Source organism: Ornithorhynchus anatinus, chromosome 4 (genome assembly GCF_004115215.2).
Source record: "Ornithorhynchus anatinus isolate Pmale09 chromosome 4, mOrnAna1.pri.v4, whole genome shotgun sequence".
NCBI lineage: Eukaryota > Metazoa > Chordata > Mammalia > Monotremata > Ornithorhynchidae > Ornithorhynchus > Ornithorhynchus anatinus.
Genome location: NC_041731.1, coordinates 41471661 through 41493592, shown reverse-complemented (window position 1 = coordinate 41493592; position 21932 = coordinate 41471661). Strand labels below are relative to the sequence as shown.

At 46.8% G+C, this 21932-nt stretch overlaps 1 protein-coding gene across 3 annotated transcripts in view; it reads right to left on the bottom strand.

The window, feature by feature from the left end:
• The window catches only part of NACC2 (NACC family member 2), a 134882-nt gene that overhangs the window by 49953 nt on the left and 62997 nt on the right, over positions 1-21932 (bottom strand). Inside the window, exon 1 of one of the 3 annotated variants that reach the window (XM_007672621.3) lies at positions 21338-21393. The exons of the other annotated variants lie outside the window; for them this stretch is intronic. The gene's annotated coding sequence lies outside the window, so the exon portion shown is untranslated. Of the gene's footprint in view, positions 1-21337; positions 21394-21932 lie in introns of those variants that run through there. 3 annotated transcript variants of the gene reach the window in all.

Below are 21932 nucleotides of genomic sequence, written 5' to 3'. Positions count from 1 at the left end.
GCATAGGAAACGGCTAAAAAGGGTGGAATAATTAGCCCAGTCCATCTCCACTCCTGGAAAAGCACCTGAGTGCACATCCTGCTGACGGCAAGATAATCTTCCTCCCCCAAGTCCCTTCTCGTGCCTCCTTCCCTTGCTTTGGCAAACTAGCGTGGCTCAATGGAAAGGGCCCGGACTTGAGAGTCAGAGGTCGTGGCTTCGAATTCCAGCTCTGCCACTTGTCAGCTGTGTGACTGTGGGCAAGTCACTTAACTTCTCGGTGCCTCAGTTACCTCCTCTGTAAAATGGGGATTAACTGTGAGCCTCACGTGGGACAACCTGATTACCCTGTATCTACCTCAGCGCTTAGAACAGTGCTCTGCACACAGAAAGTGCTTAACAAATACCAACATCATTATTATTATTATTAAAATCCTATTATAGGCTGCATATATCCCTTGGTTGCTAAAGGGGCAGCGGTGGCTTTTGGCAGCAGTAGCCTTGGTATCTGAAAAGCTCTGTATCTAGGAAGAGATTGACCACCCAGATTGAGCAAGGATTAGAAATGATATGCTCCTTCCTTCCACTAAGCGTATTCACTGTCATATATGGGCCGCATTCACACGCGCATGAAAGTCTCATCATCAGATGCAGCGCTGTCTTAGAATAGGAAGAATATAGATATATGGTTACAGATTCAGTGGACGGGAGGGAGATTTATAAAATGAGGAGGATTGAGAGAAACTAAAAATAAAAAGGCCAGTGGAAAGCAAAGAATGGCCAAGTGGAAAGAGCACGGGCCTGGGAGTCAGAGGACCTGGGTTCCAATCCTAGCTCTGCAAATTGCTTGCTGTGTGATCTTGGGCAAGACACTTAATTTTTCTTTGCTCTGTTCTCAACTATAAAATGGTGATTCAATACCTGTTCTCCTTCCTCCTTAGAATGTGAGCCCCATGAAAGACAGGGACTTTGTCTGACCTAATTAACTTGTTCCTATCCCAGTGCTTAGAACAGTGTTTGAAACATAGTAAATGTTTAACAAATACCAAAAAGCAAACAAACCAAAAATGCATAGCCATGGAGATGGGGGAAAAAAAGCTGATGCTTGCATAAACTACAAAAAGGAGTCAAAGGGAATTCATTTCAGAACAAGCAGAAGTACTAAGCTATGTTCCAACTCAACCTGCTGTGTAAATAAACTGCATTTATTGATTACCTACTGTGGGTAAGCACTGTACTTCACATTTTGAGACAGTGCAACAGCATTAATCTACATGATCCCTGCCCTTGACTAGCTTACAATCTAAATGGGAGAGAGAGACATTGAAATTTGTTTCAGACAGGAGGAAGTGATAGAGCATGTGAGGTATGGACAAAATTGCTATGGAAGGTTGTGCGTACATAAGTGTTTAGGTGGCACGGAAGTGGCAGTTCGGGGAATTTGGAGAGGAGAGATTAGAAATTAAATCAGGGAAGGTCCCGTGGAAGGCATGTGATTTCAGAGGAGGTTTGGATGGGGAGAGCAGTGAGTGGTCAGTCATAAGTTAAGGGGAGGGAGCTCTGGGGAGGCGGGGAGAGCACCAGCAAGGTCGGTGGTGGGAGAGATTAAAACAAGGCAATGAGTACGTTATCTTGAGAGGAACAAGGAGTACGAGTTGGGGAGTAGTAGGAAAAGGAGGAGGGTAAGTAAAGATAAGAGAGCTGATTGAGTGCCTCAAAGCAAGCGGTCAGGAGACTCCGGCTGATGCGGAGAGGAATGGGCAGCCATTCAAGGACTTTTGAGGAGTGAGGAGACGTGTCCCAGAGTGACATTTCGGGAACAATGATCTGGACAGCAGAGTGAAGTATGAACTGGAGGGGGAAGAGACTGGATATAGGGAGGTCAGTGAGGAGGACTTGGTAGTCAAGTGGTAGTGATAGTCAAGCAGGGATAGGGCAGGCATCTGCACCATATGCGGTGGTCATTTGGATGGAGAGGAAGGAGCTGATCCTGGAAAAGCTGAGGAAAAGAATGACTGGATTTGGTTGAGAGAGAGGGAGGTGCTGAGGAGAACACTTTTAAACAGCATGCCATCAAAATAACTTCATGGATGACCCAACAGGGCAAGTATCAATCAAGTTTTTCCCTCTCCCTTTCCAAAAAAGAATTAGTTGGGAAGAGAGATTCACCTTACGTTGAGGTCAAACTGACCACGGTGGACCAAGGCAATGCCCAGAAATTGGAAGGAAAAGCAGAAGATGGGCTCAGCATACATCGGGTCCGCCTGTTCCTCACCTGCTTTGTGAAATTGAGGAAGGAAGGTAAGTATTTATGAGGGTCCTTAGAGAAGCTGGTGACTGCTTGGGGAAGATCAAATGCTTAAGTGAGGGTGACCTCCCTCTCAGCCCCTCCAAACAGGCTCTTAGATCAACCAATCCATCTTTTGTATTCGTTGAGCTTTTACTGTGTGCATAACACTGTACTAAGCGCTTGGAAGAGTACAATACAACAGAGTTGGTAGACACATCCCTTGCCCACAGGGAGCTTACAGTCTAGAGGACTCGATGGAAGTCAACATGTTGTAGAGGTCAGATCATCATAGCTAAGCTGATTCGATTGTTTTGTTGAACACAAGGACGTCGGCCTAGGCTAGTGTGCCTTTCTCATCTTCTCTCGGCAACTGAGGAGAAGTGGGAGATTAAGGTCCAGCAGGATTATGAAGCTTCTGTACTACAAGTGCCAGAATCCTGAGGGGCCCAACTGGAACGTGTCCTGAATGTGTGCTAGCCTAGATGAGGACAAAGAGTATGGATGGCTCAATGCACCACCACCACTGAGAAAGGAAATAACGTGCACACCCAGCTTGTGAGAAGGAGCGGCTGGGGGCTGGGCCATAGTTTATCTGGGACACTCCTAATTCTGACACATTTGAATATTTTTCTAAAATTGCATCGCTAGTTTACAAAATCCATATTTTGGATGACCTAGCCATTCCAAAACCTATGCTCAATCCATTCACAAGGCCACGTGTTGAAAAGGACAGAATGAGGAAGGGTAAGAAAGGCCAACTGGCACCTTTCATGGGTGTCACAGAATAAAACATCCCCTTGTCCAAAAGGGCCATAATAATAATAATAATAATAATAATAATAATAATGGCATTTGTTAAGTGTTTACTAAGTGCCAGGCACTGTAATAATAATAACTGTAGTATTCTTTAAGTACTTACCATGTGCCAGGCACTGCATTAAGCACTGGGGTAGATATAAGCCAATCAGTTTGATCCAGTCCCTGTCCCACAGGGGCTCACAGTCTTAATCCCCATTTTACAGATGAGGTAACTGAGGCAGAGAAGTGAAGTGACTTGCCCAATATCATACAGCTGATAAGTGGCAGAGTTGAAATTAGAAACCTGGTCCTTCTGACTTCCAGGCCCATTCTCAATTCTGTTTTTCTGCCATCATGTAAGCAACACGGGATTGGGAGTCAGGGGATCTGGGTTCTAATCCCAGTTCTGTCACTTATCTGCTGGGTGACCTTGGGCAAGTCACTTAACCTTTCTGTGCCTCTGTAAAATGGGGATTCGATACCTGTTTTCCCTCCTACTTGCTCTGCGAGCCTCATGTGGGACCTGATTATCCTGTATGTACCCCAGCACTGAGTACAGTGCTCGGCCCATAGTAAGCACTTAAATACCACAATTATTATTATATATATTATAATAATGTATTATTATAATAATAATACCATGGGCCTTCCCCTCAACCTTCACCTTCAGATCCTGTGTCAGTGTAGAGACCCTTAGAGGCACCCCCCAAGATACCCTCTGTCACCTGGAGGCTCTAAAAGTGGGTGCCCACCATGAACACTGCAAGAGGACGAAAGAGAGGAAAATAAGGGGAAGGAAAAATGTTCCCAAATTCAACGCAAAGTTCTTGTAGGAGCTAGGTCAGTCTGAGTGGGAGGTAGGGGAGAATTAGAAGGAAATCCTAAAATATTCTGCACACATCTTTCCACTCATCAAAAACCTTCAATGGTTACCCATTTCAAGGAGAAATTCCTAACCACTGGGTTTAAGGCACTCATTCAACTCCCTCCTCCTTACCTATACACAGTATTCTCCCACTACACCCCAGCTCACCTCTCAGGGTCACATCTGGAGAGTTTCCAGTTCTCTACTGGTCTTGACTGCAGGAGGGAGAATCAAGCAGAGGCCTACAATTCCATTCCTAGACTGGGCAGTGGCTAGCTAGTGGAAGGCAACTGCTACAAGTCAAGACTCACCTGTGTTGGGCAGCAGCGGCACAGGAGAGAGTCGACGGCAAAGAGTCAGATTTACTGTGCGGAAGGAGGCAATGGTAAACCCACTTCCGTATTTTTACCAAGAAAACTCTTGTGGATACACTCCCAGAATGACTGCAGATGGAGGTGAGGCATTCTGGGAGAGAAGTGTCCATGGTGTCGCTATGGTCTAGAAACGACTCGACAGCATAAGACAAGATGCTCCAGCTTGCACTTTGTTCTTCTCAAGCTAACTTAACTCATTATGCTTTGTTCTTGTCTCTCCAGCCTCCGACCCTTTGCCCAAGCTCTACTTCCTGCCTGCAACTCCAGCCCCCATCGTCAAGGCCATCTTCAATTTCCACCTCCTCCAGGAGACTTTCCCCGGTTTTTCTACTCTCCAGGCCCCGTGGCAAGCAGCAGACCTAGAGGCAAGAGCATGGGCTTGGGAGATGAAGGATGTGGGTTCTAATCCTCGCTCCGTCACTTGTCTGCTGTGGGACCTTGGGCAAGTCACTTAACTTCTCTGTGCCTCAGTTACCTCATCGGTAAAATGAGGATTAAGACTGTGAGTCCCATGTGGGACAAGGACTGTGTCCAACCTGATTACTTTGAATCTACCCCAGAGTTTAGAACAGTGCTTGGCACAGAGTTTAACAAATACCATAATCACTATTATTATATTCTCCCAACTACCAGTTCCCTTTCAGGTCACTTCCAAACTTAGGTACTCACTGCCACACATATTGATGGGAATATTCTACTATTTAAGCACTTATTCACCCACCTCTCCACCTTTCCATTCTCTCCTTCCTCCTAGCTGCAAATTATTAGTGTCTGTCTTCCTCTATTTCTAATTGTTCTCCCAAGCACTTTGTATCATCACCTCTGCAGAGCTAAGGGCCCTGGTCCATGGCCCCAGTCAAAAACAGGACCCATCCTCTAGGCTGTCAGCTCGTTGTAGGCAGGGAACGTGTCTACCGACTCTGTTATATTCTACTCTCCCAAGCACTTAGTACAGTGCTCTGCACACAGTAAGCACTCAATAAATATCATTGATTTCTGTTTCATGCCTGCCAGGAGATGGGGAGAGCCCCAGGTGGGAACTCTGGTCACCTTTTAAAAACCCGGTCTAGAGAGCTATTTCTGATTTACAAGATGGCTTTGCTTAAAAAAAAAAAAAGAACCCTCAACTTTTAAACCAGCCAGATTTTTCTCTTTTTTTTCCCTTAATAACCATGTTATTTTGTGTGCTTCTTAGAGGCACTTAGGGATTTTTCTAAATAAATTATAAGTCTCCCCTCCAACAGGAGAGTTTCAGATTGCACACCAGAAAAACAAAACCCAAAAAACAAAAACCAAATCTGTTTAAACACTGGCGCTATGTATTTTCCAGTTTGTATGTGTGTGTGTGCCTAGGGAGAAGTGGGTGCTGGGGTGGGGGGCGGACACAGCTATTTAAGCAAAAAGTTACATTTCTAGTACGGTCCTAATTTTTTTTTCAAAATACCTTAATTCTGAATTTTCTTAAATGGTGAAGGATTGGCAACACAGAAACTACGGTATTTGAGAAGCAACTCCACTGTTTCGATTAACAGACCCTGTTTCGATTACGGATCCCAGATGGATTTATATTTCCCTCTGTGGGAAAAGCCTAACTGGACACGGTGGACTGGGGTGCCCAGTATGTGTTGTTTTTTTTAAGGCAGTGCTGGAGCATGGTTTGGAAATCTGCCATACAATTCCCCACCCCAGCAACGTGGCATTTCTGGACTCTCAGGCTACCAAGGGGAAAAAGAGATGCAAGACACGTTGTCTCCGATGATTTCCTAAACAAAGAAGTTTGCTCTTCTAGGGTGGTGCCCTGAATGAAGGCCAGGACAGGGTGTGCCTTGGGGAAATATCTGAGATAGCAAACACCTGTCCAGATAATGGCATAAACATATAAAAGGCAACAGTTGGCAGAACGTTATCGCATTAACTTTGGGAGGCCTCAGTGTCCCATCCCCTTTACAGGGTATGCTCGATGTGGGCAGGGAATATGTCTACCAACTCTGTACTCTTGGCCTGTATTGTACTCTTCCAAGCACTTAATAGCCTGTATTGTACTCTTCCAAGCCCTTAATAGAGTGCCCTCCACAGAGTAAGTGGTTAATAAATACTACTGATTGACTGATCAACCAATATCTCCCTAGGACAACTTTATTTCTCCATCAAACTAGCAGTCAAAAGGATAGAGGTTTTCCCAGAAAATCAACTTGAAGAGGGCATTTTGGGTCCCAATGAGCACTCTTTGGGGATCCCAAATCTCCAAGGACCCCCCCCAATTCTTGACCCCGAGTCCACGTTCAAGGATCAGACTTCACCCTGACCATCTTCCTCAGGCTCAGCGCCACCAACACGAATGGTCTTCATTCCATCGCAACCATTATTCCCCGTAATCTGTAGGCCGGCGAGAGGTTCCGACCTCAGCGTGAATAGCATTCTTCTAGGCTGACATGAAGTTCACCACCACCGCACTCTTTCTGGCTGTGGGATGGTCAACAGGGAAGGGAGGGGGGAGATGTGAGGGGGTGGGGGGGTGAGGGCAGGGGTGACCAAGTTCCTATGAAGAATCTTCCTTGCCATCCAGCCAAATGACTTAGGTGGAGCTTACCCACGGCCGGCGGACAGAGAGGTAGGTCTACCTGCCAAACTTCAGAACAGCGGATTTCCAAAGGGGAAGTCAAACCTCCCATTCTCTGACAGGGGACAATTACCTCGGGATGCACATTGGCCAGGGCTGCAGAGGCAACCGCACAAAGAACAGACTTCTCTCACTAAAACATGGCCCCTGTCTCATTCCCTCCCTCATCCCCGCTCGCTCTTCTATTCCTGACGGGACTCTATAAAATCTCCGGTCACCTGGGCACCAAGCAGTCATTTCAGAAGTTGTCAGTTTCATTCTCGGGTATAAGTATGTCTGGCAGGCATGTGGGCTCAACACAACAATTCTGAGAGGGAATAAGCTAAATATCACCAGAGGGAAAAAGGCAATCAGCTTTTCCATGCAGACCACTCCAGCACCTGGGTAATAGTACAGCCAGCCCCGTGTCTTGCTGTCTCCAGAAAGATGGAAGAGGCCGTGGAGGGAAAAAATAATCATAATTTTACTGCACTCCTCTTCCCTTCTCTTTTTAAGTGGCGATTTCAGGCACCACAACCTAATCAGCAGGAAGCCTGATAGCCTATTCTCCCACTGCCCTTTTCAAGTGCCCACACGGCCTGCCCACTCCACACCCCTCCAGTCTCCCCTCCTTCCTCTCTCCCTCTCTACGCCCCCTCCCTCAGGCACTTCTGTTTCCATCTCTGGCTCCGATTTAAAATTGGTATCATTTTATCCAGAGCGAGTGCAACTTTTTGGGCATTGCTGTCTTTTAAGAAGCTGTAGGGGAGAAATCACCCGGAATTACCCATTTAACTACAGCAGGCTGCCTCCACAAGGTGAGCGGGTTTTCAGCTCTCTTTTCAGTTAATACAATCTGCATTTAAAGAGAAGTGAAAGCCAACTCTCAGAGAGTGCAAAGCTTTTTTGCTGTTCGTATGTAACCTGGCACGTTGCCCAGACCTATTTTTAAGCCCATTTACTAGAAATCCCACAAATTAAAGGAAATACGGATAATGTTGTAAGAATCCTTTGGGCCAAATAAAAGCTACACATAATTTTCCTTGGGCTTCACGGGAAGATTCTTAACCACAAAACCCAGATTTCCCCAAAGCTCTTTTGAAACACTGAGAGAATTTTGTTTTGTAAAAAAAAAGAGAGAGAGACAGTGTATGTGAGTGTGTGCGTACATGCACATGTTGGGTGGGAAGGTAGAGAGGGTCGGGGGGGGGGGGGGAAGGGTGGTGGAATGAAGATAGGGAAAAAACGGTTTTGGTTCACTTCTGGATTATAAGGAATGCTAGCAGGCACATTGTTTATCTGAATATGCCTTTAAGCCAAAAGCCATAAAAGGTAATTACTGATACGAAAAATAAAGGTGGTAAATAAAAGTACCAAACTTTTATAGCTCTTGAATGCCTATTATTAAGGAGAGCAAGAGGATGGCAAAATGGGTTTTTGCCTAAGGGCCTTTAATGTGGTTAGCGCAACATTTTTCTTCCCCATATTAGACAGTAATGTAGCTTTAGTTTCCTCCTTTGCAAAAGGTGAGATCATTTAGTGTTCTCAAAGACAGAGCAGCACTCCACACCAGGTAGCTTCCCTCTGCATTCTCCCTCCCCAGACATCCATCTCCACGCTAAGTGTCAGATCACAGCACTGGGCCTCCATCCACAATGCTGAAGTGCCATCGTGAACATCAAATGGAGGGATAAGATCACCAACAGCACACGATCCCTGGACAGTCCAGCTGCCACGAACGGTCATACTCGAGGCACCCCGCTTCAAAATGGCAGAGGCCAGTGAGGAGCCTTGAGTTGGTGGCGGGCTGAAGAGGAGAGGCGGTAGAAAGGGACAACAGAACAGACTTTTAAAGGTAAAACTGAAGGAAAAATTCACACAGTGTGGCATAGCTCTGGATGGTTGAGAGGCCAGACTGGTTTAAGCAATTAGGAAGGGGTGGCTCTCTAAGGGTAGGGGCTTACAGATGATTGCAACACCAAGAGGCAGAAATGAAAATGACCCCAGGAGCAGGCATGACAGCAGCCAGCGTGGCTAAGAGAAGCAGCGTGGCTAAGAGAAGCAGCATGGCTCAGTGGAAAGAGCATGGGCTTTGGAGTCAGAGATCATGAGTTCGAATCCCAGCTCTGCCACTTGTCAGCTGTGTGACTGTGGGCAAGTCACTTAACTTCTCTGTGCCTCAGTTACCTCATTTGTAAAATGGGGGTTAAGACTGTGAGCCCCATGTGGGACAATCTGATTCCCCTGTGTTTACCCCAGCGCTTAGAACAGTGCTCTGCACATAGTAAGCGCTTAACAAATACCAACATTATTAAAAATGGACCCTCTTTAGACAGGGAGCTCTAGACCGAAAGCTTGTTGAGGGCAGGGGATGTATCTACCAATTCTGTTGTATTGTACTCTCCCAAGCGCTTAGTACAGTGCTCTGCACATAGTAAGCCCTCCATGAATACCATTGACTGATTTATATGCTCATGATGATAATATTATTAATGATGGTATTTGTTAAGTGCTTACTATGGGCCAAGCACTGTTCTAAGCGCTGGGATGCAGAAGGACTTTTGATCATGTACCAGTCTTATCCTCCTATGCCCACCTGGATACACCCTCTGACCAGTACAGTGATATCTTGAGGACTTCTTCAAAGGCAGCTACTGAAAAGCAGCGTGGCTCCATGGAAGAGCACGGGCTTGGGAGTCAGAGGTGGTGGGTTCTAATCCCTGCTCTGCCACTTGTCTGCTGTGTGACCTTGGGCAAGTCACTTAACTTCTCTGTGCCTCAGTTACCTCATCTGTAAAATGGGGATTAAGACTGTGAGCCCCATGTGGGACAACCTGATTACCTTGTATCGACCCCGGTGCTTAGAATGGCACTTAGCACATAGTAAGCACTTAGTACCCCAAGTATTATTATCATATCTGTAAATTTAGGCTCCTACATTTCTGTTCGTACTCTTACAATTTTTTATTTCTTTATACCACGTGTTTGTGCTCTCTGTTTATTTGCCTGTTCATGTGCCCGTGTTTAACCTGGATCCCTCATTAAAAAACCTTGTAAAGAATAGTTGGACTTCAAGCACAACTACTCTTCCCGAGGCCCCCATCAAAACTTATCCTCTAGACTGTAGTCCTGCAATGGACAGGGAATGTGTGTACCAACTCTGCTGTATGGTATGCTTCCAAGTGTTTAGTACAATGTTCTGCTCAAAATAAGTGCTCAATAAATACCACTGATTGATTTACCCCAACCAGTTGATGCTTCAGCCCGTTTCTGGTTCTATTATCCTCTTCTGCCACAACACATTAAAGATACCACTGACCTATATCCGACTCCCATCAAGCTTTCCCTCTGATCATTGGCCTTCTTGAACGAGAGACAGAAGCAAAGTTTATTTTTTAACCCTTGGAGGGGTGAAGGGGGTAGGGGTTACCAAAAAGCTTCTGCCCTGGCCCTGCTGAGCAGTGTTGCTTAATGGAAGGAGCATGAAACGGGGAATAGGGAGACAAGGGAAGCAATCCCAGCACCACCATTTGCCTGCTTGGTGACCCTGGATAAGTAATTTGATCTCTGTGCCTCAGTTTTCTTATCTGCAAAATGGAGATTAAATACCTGTTCTACCTCACCTTTAGACAGGGAGCCCCTGCATGAATAAGGACTGTGTCTGATATGGCTGTAGTGTATCCACCTCAGTGCTTAGCAAAGTGCTTGGCATAGAGTAAGCACCCAATAAATACTATTACTATTAATATTATTACTATTATGTGTGCAAGAAAGCCCCAGCAGGGCCAGCTTCAGACATCTGACCTCTTCAAGACAGGGAAAAACTCATCGTTCCCGCTGGTCCGTATGACAATTGTGTTTCATTGTGCACACTTGCCATGTATGTCAGACAGCAGCCTGTAGGAACCTGGAAACCTAGAGCATTTTCCTGGGAAGACCTCCAACCCCTCTCTCATCTTACTCCAGAGCCTCTGCATTTCCTTCCCAGGTCTCCATTAACCCAGACTCCATTTTCCAGTTGGGCTGGGCGTTGTTAGTTTATAAATCACTTATTCATTTGACATTCATTCAATCCAGATTTATTAAGCGCTTACTGTGTGCAGAGCACTGTACGAAGCGCTTGGGAAAGTACAATACAGCAAAAAAGAGAGACAATCCCTGCCCACAGCGAGCTCACAGTCTGGGGTTGGGGGAGACAGACATCAATAGAAGTAAACAGTCATCAATATAAATACATGAAACTACAGATATATACATAGGCGGTACTCCTGGAACTGCTCCCACCCCCACTGATCTTGTCCCTGCCATACCAGGGACATCAGCAAAGGGAATCAGGACAGCCTAGTGGAAAGAACATGGATCTGGGAGTCAGAGGGACCTGGGTTCTAATCCCAGCTCTGACACTTCTCTGTTGTTGACCCTAAGTAAGTCACTTCACTTCTCTGGGTCACTTCACTTCTCTGGGCCTCAGTTATCTCATCTGTAAAATGGGGATTGAGACTGTGAGTCCCATGTGGCTTATGGCTACCTAGTGCTTAGTACAGTGCCTGGCACTTATTAAGTGCTTAACCATTGCCATACCGCCCCCTCCCCCCAAAAAATGGAAACCACCCCCCAAACAGGTCACCAGTTCCTTTGGGGTAGCATCCTAAGACAGCTGCTTCACTTGTGTGCTGCCTGGAGCCTTCTCATGCCCCATCCTTTTTCCCACCTGGCTCTCAAAATGGTAGGACCGGAATCAGGGTCATTTGGTGGGGCAAGTGTCAAGTTTAGTGGAGACTCTCAATCCTGGGGACTTAAAAAAAAGAGTTGGAGCTAAAGCAAAGCTCCCTTGGCAGGATTTGGGCCTAGCCTTCTGTCTCTGGAAGCCTCCTTTGCTGCTTCCTGCTGGGCTGGGCCTAGTGCAAACAACCCCTTCCCACACCCCTCTCTGACCCATTTCTCTTCATTTGCATCTCTTGCTGGGAAGCGGGACTATTTTTCTTTAATCGGGGCCCCCTTTGGGAATCAAAACACACAGATACTCAACTGGGTGGGACTTTCCTTGATGCAACACGCAGAGTAATTAAATAACAGAATTTTCAGAAAAAGACATGAAGGTCAGTATGCCTGACGAGATGCTGCCAGGCTCATCTCTGGGCCGGATCTCTTGGCTCCCATCAGCCAGGGGGTTTGTCCCATAAACAGGACACATCCTACACCCTCCAGTCTTCTGATCCCTCAGGGGCACAGGGGCGGGAGGGCTTTCTTCTTCCTCACTTCACAGGGTACTTTGGGAAACTTTCCGACTGTTTCAAAGACAAAAACCGAGCAAAACAGCAGCTGCACCTCCTAGATCATGATATTTCCAAAAACTTCTGATGGCAATTAAAGCCAACAGTTTTCACACGTGGTAACAGCAGCTATGGACCAGGCAGTATGAAGCAAGAACCAAAAGGATTTCTTTTTTACACAGCAAACCCAATGACTTCTCTAAACAAATCATGACTACAAATCATGACTAAGGTGACAGGAGGGCATCAAGTGTGATTTTATCTTCCAAACACTAACAAATTTCTGTAACAGAACTCATGAGACATCCATAAAGCCCCAGTATGGAGGAAAAAAAGCATTATATTTTGTTTCCCTCAGTGACCTCCTCTTCCAAGGCCTTCCCCAGATAGAATGTAGGAACTCTTCAAAAATCTGAACTAAGACTTCTTGGGACTGATCATCACTGGCATCTTTAGGGAAACCAACTTACCTCCCATTTGAAAGGAAGGAAGAAGGTACCATTTATGCAGAAAGCCCAAACCCAAAAAATGGTTTTAAAAAAATAAAATCCCAAACTCTTCCCTTCCCCTTCACCCCTTTTTTTTTTTTAATGGTATGTTACTTACTCTGTTAAGTGCTTACTCTGAGCCAGGCACTGTACAAATTGGATGCAGTCCAATCCCACATGAGGTTTACAGTCTTAATCTCCATTTTAAAGATAAGGCAAGTGAGGCCCTGAGAAGTGACTTGTCCAGGGTCACACAGCAGACAAGCGGTAGAGCCAGATTTGGAACTCAGGTCCTTCTGATTCCCAAACCCACACTCTATCCACTAGACCACCGTGCTTCTCTTCTCTTCCAAATCACCCCAATCCTTAATCACCCCAATCCTTAATGGGATGTTCTCCAAGATTTATATATTTTGAATGAACAGCCAGCAATGTTTTTACTACCTGTGTGTGTATTTTTGTCCTGGTTTGGGAAAATATTTGAACAGCAAGTTTGTAAGGGCAAACCCATTTCTTTATGTGCTGTGTTGTACCTCAGAGAGAATCTAATTAGCAATTGGAACAGCAAAGGTAAGGCTGTCTGTACAGAGAGCCAGTGACCCAGCCTTCTTTCTGAACTGAAGGGGAGAGGTGGGGGAAACGGGTATTTGAAAGGAGGAAATCCCCCACCCCCCATTCACAGTTAACACCTGTGGAATTTGAGAAAGATACAATAAAATTGAATGGTTCTAACGGAAACTTGAAAATCACAAATAGCCCAAGGCTCTCTAAATACAACCCCTTAAAGACTTTCACTTAATGGCAGCTCACCCTAGCAGTGTCCTGAAATGATGATGATGATGATGATGAAAAAGAAGAAAGGCACCGACTGGCATTTGGGGTGGGGTGGGAACACCACATCAATGGTGCTGGCACCAGGGATTGTCTCTGTTGCCGAATCATACATTCCAAGCGCTTAGTACAGTGCTCTGCACATAGTAAGCACTCAGTAAAACTTGGGGCTTGGGAGTCATAGGTCATGGGTTCTGCCACTTGTCAGCTAGGTGACTGTGGGCAAGTCAAAACTTCTCTGTGCCTCAGTTCCCTCATCTGTAAAATGGAGATTAAAACTGTGAGGCCCACGTGGGACAACCTGATCACCCTGTATCTCCTCCAGCGCTTAGAACAGTGCTCTGCACATAGTAAGCACTTAACAAATACCAACATTATTATTAAAACGACTGACTGACTGACTGAATGAATGAATATCAGCTTTGCCCTCATAACCCTTGGGGCAAGATGGGCTGGTTAGCTATGGCTGCCCCTTGAGGGGCTGAAAAAAAGATCGGAGTGAGATCCAAGATCCAAAGGCAACTCCACCTTTGACCCTGGGCCAGAAAGATGAAGTCACTGATGCCACTGTCCTGGTCCTCCTGGGGCAGGGTGCAAGCAATCGCTCTCCCTCATAGCCGAGTAGGAGCCATGTCATTCATTCTATAATATTTATTGAGCGCTTACTATGTGCAAAGCACTGTACTAAGCACTTGGAATGAACAAGTCGGCAACTGATAGAGACAGTCCCTGCCGTTTGACGGGCTCACAGTCTAATCGGAGACAGACAGACAGACAAGAACAATGGCAATAAATAGAGTCAAGGGGAAGAACATCTCGTAAAAACAATGGCAACTAAATAGAATCAAGGCGATGTACATTTCATTAACAAAATAAATAGGGTAATGAAAATATATACAGTTGAGCAGACGAGTACAGTGCTGAGGGGATGGGAAGGGAGGGGGGAGGAGCAGAGGGAAATGGGGGGAAAAGAGGGTTAAGCTGCGGAGAGGTAAAGGGGGGGCGGTAGAGGGAGTAGAGGGAGAAGAGGAGCTCAGTCTGGGAAGGTCTCTTGGAGGAGGTGAGTTTTAAGTAGGGTTTTGAAGAGGGGAAGAGAATTAGTTTGGCGGAGGTGAGAAGGGAGGGCGTTCCAGGACCGCGGGAGGACATGGCCCAGGGGTCGACGGCGGGATAGGCGAGACCGAGGGACGGTGAGGAGGTGGGCAGCAGAGGAGCAGAGCGTGCGGGATGGGCAGTAGAAAGAGAGAAGGGAGGAGAGGTAGGAAGGGGCAAGGTGATGGAGAGCCTCGAAGCCTAGAATGAGGAGTTTTTGTTTGGAGCGGAGGTTGATAGGCAACCACTGGAGGTGTTTAAGAAGGGGAGTGACATGTCCAGAGCGTTTCTGCAGGAATATGAGCCGGGCAGCGGAGTGAAGAATAGACTGGAGCGGGGCGAGAGACAGAGAGAAGGCTGACACAGAAGTCTAGCCGGGATATAACGAGAGCCCGTAGCAGTAAGGTAGCCGTTTGGGTGAAGAGGAAAGGGCGGATCTTGGCGATATTGTAGAGGTGAAACCGGCAGGTCTTGGTAACGGATAGGATGTGTGGGGTGAACGAGAGAGACGAGTCAAGGATGACACCGAGATTGCGGGCCTGAGAGACGGAAGGATGGTCGTGCCATCCACGGTGATAGGAAGTCTGGAAGAGGATCGGGCTTGGGAGGGAAGATGAGGAGCACAGTCTTGCTCATGTTGAGTTTTAGGTGGCGGGCCGACATCCAGGTGGAGACATCCTGGAGGCAGGAGGAGATGCGAGCCTGAAGGGAGGGGGAGAGGACAGGGGCAGAGATATAGATCTGCGTGTCATCTGCGCAGAGATGGTAGACAAAGCCGTGAGAGCGAATGAGTTCACCGAGGGAGTGAGTGTAAATGGAGAACAGAAGAGGGCCAAGAACTGACCCTTGAGGAACTCCAACAGTTAAAGGATGGGAGGGGGAGGAGGCGCCTGCGAAGGAGACCGAGAATGACCCCAGAGCGATAAGAGGAGAACCAGGAGAGGACGGCAGTGGCGGAGACCGTGTCTTCGGGAGTGAGCCACATTTCTGAAAGGGTGAGGAGGAGGAGAGAGCGAGAAAGGAAAAGGTCATGGACGAAAGGTAGTTTACCTGTAATGGACCCAACCCTGTCTGATTGATCTGATTCCAATCCAATTTCCTTGTATCCATGTCAGTGCTTAGTACAGTGCCTGGCACTTAGTATGCACTTAACAAATTCCACAATTATTCTTCTTATTAGTCTGTGGAGGCAACCCAGGAGACTCACTGAGAATGGGCTGGGGGTTGAAAATCTAGATCCATTATGTCACGTGACCTGGCAGATCCACATAATTGCACCACTTTTTGTTCGGGATCCACCAGCCAGCCATGGCTCCAGCAACAGAGCTGGATTGCTCAGCCAGGGGTAAGGTGGCCATTCATCCTATTTGAAACTGAAAAGCATGGGGTTCAGGTGGTCTGCTGCCTGTCCAGGACTGATATCAATCAATCGTAAGCAATAATAATTTATTTGTTAAGCACTTACTATGTGACAGGCACTGTACTCACCGCCGGATGTATAGAGCACTCTACTAAGTGCTTGGGCGAAGATGCTGTAACAGAGTTGATAGGCACATTCCCTACCCAAATTGAGCTTACACTCTAGATATAGGAAGGTAGACTTTGTGTCCACTATATTTTTAACACCCAACCTCCCTTCGCTGCAAACTCCAGCCCCTTAGTTCTGAAGCTCAGAAGCAGTGAATATAATAAGAGGGGAAGATAATAGCTCTGGGGCAAGGTAGGGGGTCAGAATCTCCCCTGCTCTGGAGAACTGGTGTAAATTCAAGTAAACTTGGCATATGTCCGGAAAAAAAAACACATATCATCGCAATACCCTCCATACCCACTGCTTTCATTTTAGATATTTTTCTGTGTTGTGTTTTAATGTCTCATCATTTCTGATGTGTCTGTCTCCAGGTCCTTCTCCTCACTTAATACACTTAATAATAGCCATAATAATTAGAGTATTTGTTAGGTGCATACTCTAAGCCAAGCACTGGCACTGTGGTAGATACAAGATAATTAGCCCAGACGTTCACTCACGTCCCATATGGGGTTCACAGCTTAAGTAGGAGGGAGTAGGATTTAATTCCAATGTTTAAAGATGAGGAAAGTGAGGCACAGAGACGTTAAGTGACTTGCCCAAGATCACTCGGCAGGAAGCAATCTGGCTGGGACCACATCTTCCGACTTTCAGGTCCCTGTTTCTTACCAATGGACTTCACAGCTTCCCTTAGATTATGAGCCCTGAAAGGGAACAGGTCTGGGTCTAATTCTACACACTGTAAGCATTTAATAAATACTACCCCCACGTGACATGAGTGCTTCAACATCTGGTATTCTAGAGTGGCATCAGTGGCCACCTTCCACAGACATCTCCTGCACTTCTTGGGTTTCTTGTTGAAGGAGTCGTCAGAGAATTGACACGAACGTGTTCTGGAGCACTTGTGATCCACCCCCTAACTTGCTTTCAGTTAAATGTCTTCCTTACTGCTGCATCCCAGCCTCTTGCTTTGAGACTCATGACCCAAGGAGAGCCAAGGAGCCCTCAATGTGCCAGCTTCAGATGGTAAACGAGGAAAATAGCTGCTTCGGTCATTGGGTGGCACGGTCAGGCTTCTGACACTCTCAAAATGGTCGCTACTTGAGACATTCAAAGATGGTGCCCCTATCAAAGATCTCAACAGGATGGCCACCATACAAATACAAAGTACCCACTGCTTCCCCTTACTCTTCACATGTGCAGGATTCACCCTTTGTTTTATTCTTACAGGGGCATCCAGGGTGGGAATTCAGGATCCACAAATGCAGGCTCCCTACTCACAGTTCGCAGAGGGAACAGAGCAGTTTCTCTGCTAAGGAGAAGGGGTGGCAGTTGAGTGGGTTGGGGCTGGCAGTGAGGAGATCTCATTCAGACCAGGCCAGAGGAAAAGGGTGGTGAGGAATGGGGAGGAGTGGGGAGAGGTGAGGAAGGGCTAGTTTAATGTAGGGAATAACTGTACCAATCAATCATTCTATTTCTTAAATAGTCCCTTCCTTCCCCTTGCCCTGGCACCAATCTCAAAATAACAGCCCTGCATCAGCTGTGATGCCAGGGGGCCTCTGACCCCAGCAAGCAACAACCCTGACACCTCTAACCCCACCCCCTCTAACCCCACTTCTACTGCACAAATCCATTTCTGACTCTGGAGAGGTTGGCCGGTCTTTGGAGTGGTATATTTATTTTCAACTTGGACCCTGGAAGACAAGAAGCTTTGTGGGTGAGGCCCTCCATGCTAAAGTTTGGACTTTCCCAAATTGGATCCAGTTAGCCTTGACACAAGCAGACTTTTAATTTATCATCACTTAACAGTGTGTGTTGGTCTGGTCCAATTAGAGGTCTTAAACAATGATTTTTTTTCCCCTTGTTGAACACCCTTAGGCAAAACAATGCTTGCTGGAACACTGGAACCAACTACTGAGGGAGGCTGTACAACATCTATTTTTGGAAATCTCTACTGTCATCAGGCGTCCACGGCAATTTCTGCCCTCGGCTTAAGGGAGGGGTCTGGGTCAGACATCCCCTTGAGATCCTGTCCGGCAGAAGAGTCTACGGTACCCCAAACAGGACCGAGTTGCAGGCGGCTGGGGCTGATCACAGACTCCACATCTAATTTGGTCTTCGGCGATCTGCCCCAACCTTCATGATGCCTGTGATTGGCTGGGGATCTGCCCGGAAGGCCTGTCCCCGCCTTTTTAACAAGACACCAGAACAAGCTGCATTGTGGGCCATTTACAGCTGCCCTGAATGCCTTTTGCCATGGCTGACTTAGATCAGCTTTCATGGCTAAACCATTTTAGATGTCTAAATTCCCTCAGGGCTGGGAGTGTGTCTGCTTTTTAAGCAGGTCATTGGTCAATAAATGTTCCCTGATGCTCTTAATGATGTAAGTTCTGTCCAGAAGCTCACTACTCTAGAAACAATCATGCCAGTATGCAATCGGGTCCCCAAAAAAGAGCCTGAGGTTGGGAGATAGTGATTTACCTTATAGCCCACTATCAACTTACTGGCAAGTTATTGGGCAAGTAACTCTTCCCATCTGTGCCACTGTCTTACCCTGTTTAAAATAGAGAGAATAATCCCTACCTTGTTCTTAAAGTAACAAAAATTAATAGAATTTGCAGGATGAATTTGAACTCATCCATTTATCTTCTCTTTTAAAAATGTTTAATATTAAGTATATATTGGCATGTTGTTCCTGAAAAGCCCATTATGGGAAGTTAAAAAGAAACAGTAGATGTGAAAGTACTTAGAAGTTTGATGGAGAAAGGTGCTCTATGGATCTGAAGACTAAGTGCTATCATTACCAGTGTATTTAAGGGGAGTCTCACCTTCACAGCATCTCCAAGATCCGCCCTTTCCTGTCCATCCAAATCACTACTTTGTTAGTATAATCACTCATCATATCCCGACTGGATTACTGCATCAGCATCCTTTCTGATCTTGCAACCTCCTGTCTCTCCCCACTTCTGTCTATACTTCACTCTGTTGCCCGGATTATCTTTCTACAGAAACACTTTGGGTATGTCACCCTCCTCAAAAATCTCCAGCGGTTGCCTATCAACTTTTGCATGAAGCAAAAACTCCTCACTATTGGCTTCAAAGCTCTCCATCACCTTGACCCCTCTTGCCTCACCTCCCTTCTCTCCTTCTACAGCCCAGCCCATACATTCCGCTCCTCTGCTGCTAACCTGGGACTCGTTCTTGCCTGTTCCACTGTTGACTCCTGGCCCACGTCCTACCTCTGGCCTGGAATGCCCTCCCTCCTCACATCTGCCGAACTAGCACACTTCCCCCCTTCCAAGCCCTACTCCTACTCATCTCCTCCAGGAGGTCTTCCCAGACTGAGCCTCTCTTTTACTCTGCTCCTCCTCCCCTCCCCATCGCCCCTACTCTCTCCCTTTGCTCTACCCTCCTCCCCGCCCCACAGCACTTGTGTATAAATGTACATATTTATTATTCTACTTATTTTATTAATGGTGCATATATACCTGTAATTCTATTTATTTATATGATGCTATTGATGCCTGTCTATTGTTTTGTTTCGTTGTCTGTCTTCCCCCTTCTAGACTGTGAGCCTATTGTTGGGTAGGGATCGTCTCTATTTGTTGCCAAACTGTACTTTCCAAACGCTTAGTACAGTGCTCTGCACACAGTAAGCGCTCAATAAATATGATTGAATGAATGAATAATACTAATAATAATATATGTAAAGCACTTACTATATGCCAAGCACTGTACTAAGCACCAGAGAAGCTATAATTAGATCAGACACAGAGTCTGTACCATATTCTTTCAATAGTATTTACTGAGCACTTACTATGTGCAGAGCACTGTACTAAGCGCTTGGAGTGTACAATTCGGCAACAGATAGAGACAATCCCTGCCCATTGACGGGCTTACGTCTAATTGGGGGAGACAGACAGATAAAAACAAGACAACTTAATCATGATATATACCACATGAGGCTCAGAGTCCAAGGGGAAGAACACGTATTTGATCCTCATTTTACAGATGCAGAATTGGAGGCAGAAAGAAGTTCTGTGACTTGCCCAACATATACAGCAGGCAAATGGTGAAGCCAGAATTAGAACCCATGTCTCCTCCCTCCCAGTCCTGTGCTCTTTCCCCTAGGCCAAGTCTGGATACGCTTTACCTAGTTCCAGGACACCATATGCCCATTTGCAAGAGACATATAATCCCCCAAGACCAGGTGAACCTCACCTAACAGATCAACAACAGCTAAAGCATCCAGGCTACAAATTCCCCTGTCTCTGAAATGGGCATCCCCCACAGGGCCTGAACAGAGGTGGAAGATGCTCCGTCTGTGCAGGAGGATTCAGACATGGGAGATGAAAGATGGCCTGGGAGCCTGGGAGAGTTATCCATCAGGTGGCCTTTGGGTCCACAACATTTCACAGAAGCTTCCCCTGGTCACTACCCCTGAATTCTGCCCAAGACAACCACTCACTTTTCCCTCAGAATTCTCTAACAGCGAGAGAACCAATTCCCTAGATTCCAATTCCTGAAGTTTCTGGCAAACGTATAAAGCAGAAAGTGGCCTTTCACAGGCAGACACAGGGCATGGGTAGGAGACAGACACCCACAAAAAGCAGTCCGATGGGCGGTCAGGGAATGCCAACAGGACAGAGGGGCTGGCATTTTCCGGCCCCTATGCTGGAGGCTCAACTGACTGACTTGGTGGGCCACTTTTCTGCTGCACATGCCAAGTGATGTCGATGTCTGGCAGAGAGAGCGGGCACAGTCTGCCAAGAGCACCTTCTTTAATGTTAGGGGCAGAATCGGGGGGATTTTTGCAATGGTGCTCAAGCCCTCAGCCGTCAGGAAGCACCGATGGGCGACGTTCCTTGGTTGCGGGAAGCAGCCTGCTCCCTCCCAGCCCCATCTGTCAGCATGGGACGGGAGGGAGGCAGCAGCTCCACACACTCCCTTCACAACTTTACGCAACCACAGTAAGTGATCTTATAAAAAAGAAAAGGAGAAACACTCCCCGAACCTTCCTCTGAACCCTGGGGCCCCTCAGTCTTACAGATGGCACTACCCCAACCCCTCACCCCCACAACTTTCCCTTCAGTTTCAAGCCCTAAAATGAATGCGAATTCCAGCCCCGACCGCAGAGACGGGGGAAAATTTAGGAAAAGAGTGGGTGAGTCATGGCGGGTCTCCTTCCTGGAGCAGAGGGGAAAGGAAGAGGGAGAAGCTCACCCCGAGGTCTACAGCAGCATCATCGTCTCCCACTTTGGCCAACTGCACTAAAGTGGAGCTCTTCAAAGGCCACACCCCTTTCCCTCCCCCATCCCTCCTTCTGTGGTGAGAGGAGCCCACACTGGAATTTGAACTGCTCGGCACTGGGAAGGGTTGGGGGGGTGGGAGGAGGAATTATCAACACAAAACCTTCAAGTGTTGCAAAAAGCAGAGAGAGAAATTTTGTCAAGGTTTTTCCGACCTTCAAAAGGCATTTTAAAAAATATACATAAAAGGGAGGGCAAGAGACATGTTCTTCCTGACCAGTTAGATGAACCACAGCAATTGTGAAATCCAGGAAAGTTTCACAGAGACTCAGTACACTCAGTAATAGTTGGGAGGCAGAGGGCCAACACACACCCACTTCTCTTTTCAAGCTGACCGTTCATAGCACTTAGATCCAGCCCCTTCTGCTTCAGAACAACATCTGCCGAAACGTGTCCCAAATACGCTCAGTTCTACTAGAATAAACGAGCCTCGAGTTGCAGAGAACTCGCGCTACTTTGGGCGACCTCATCCAGGACCGTGGTCTCTTCCCTGATCCTCTCGCCGTGTG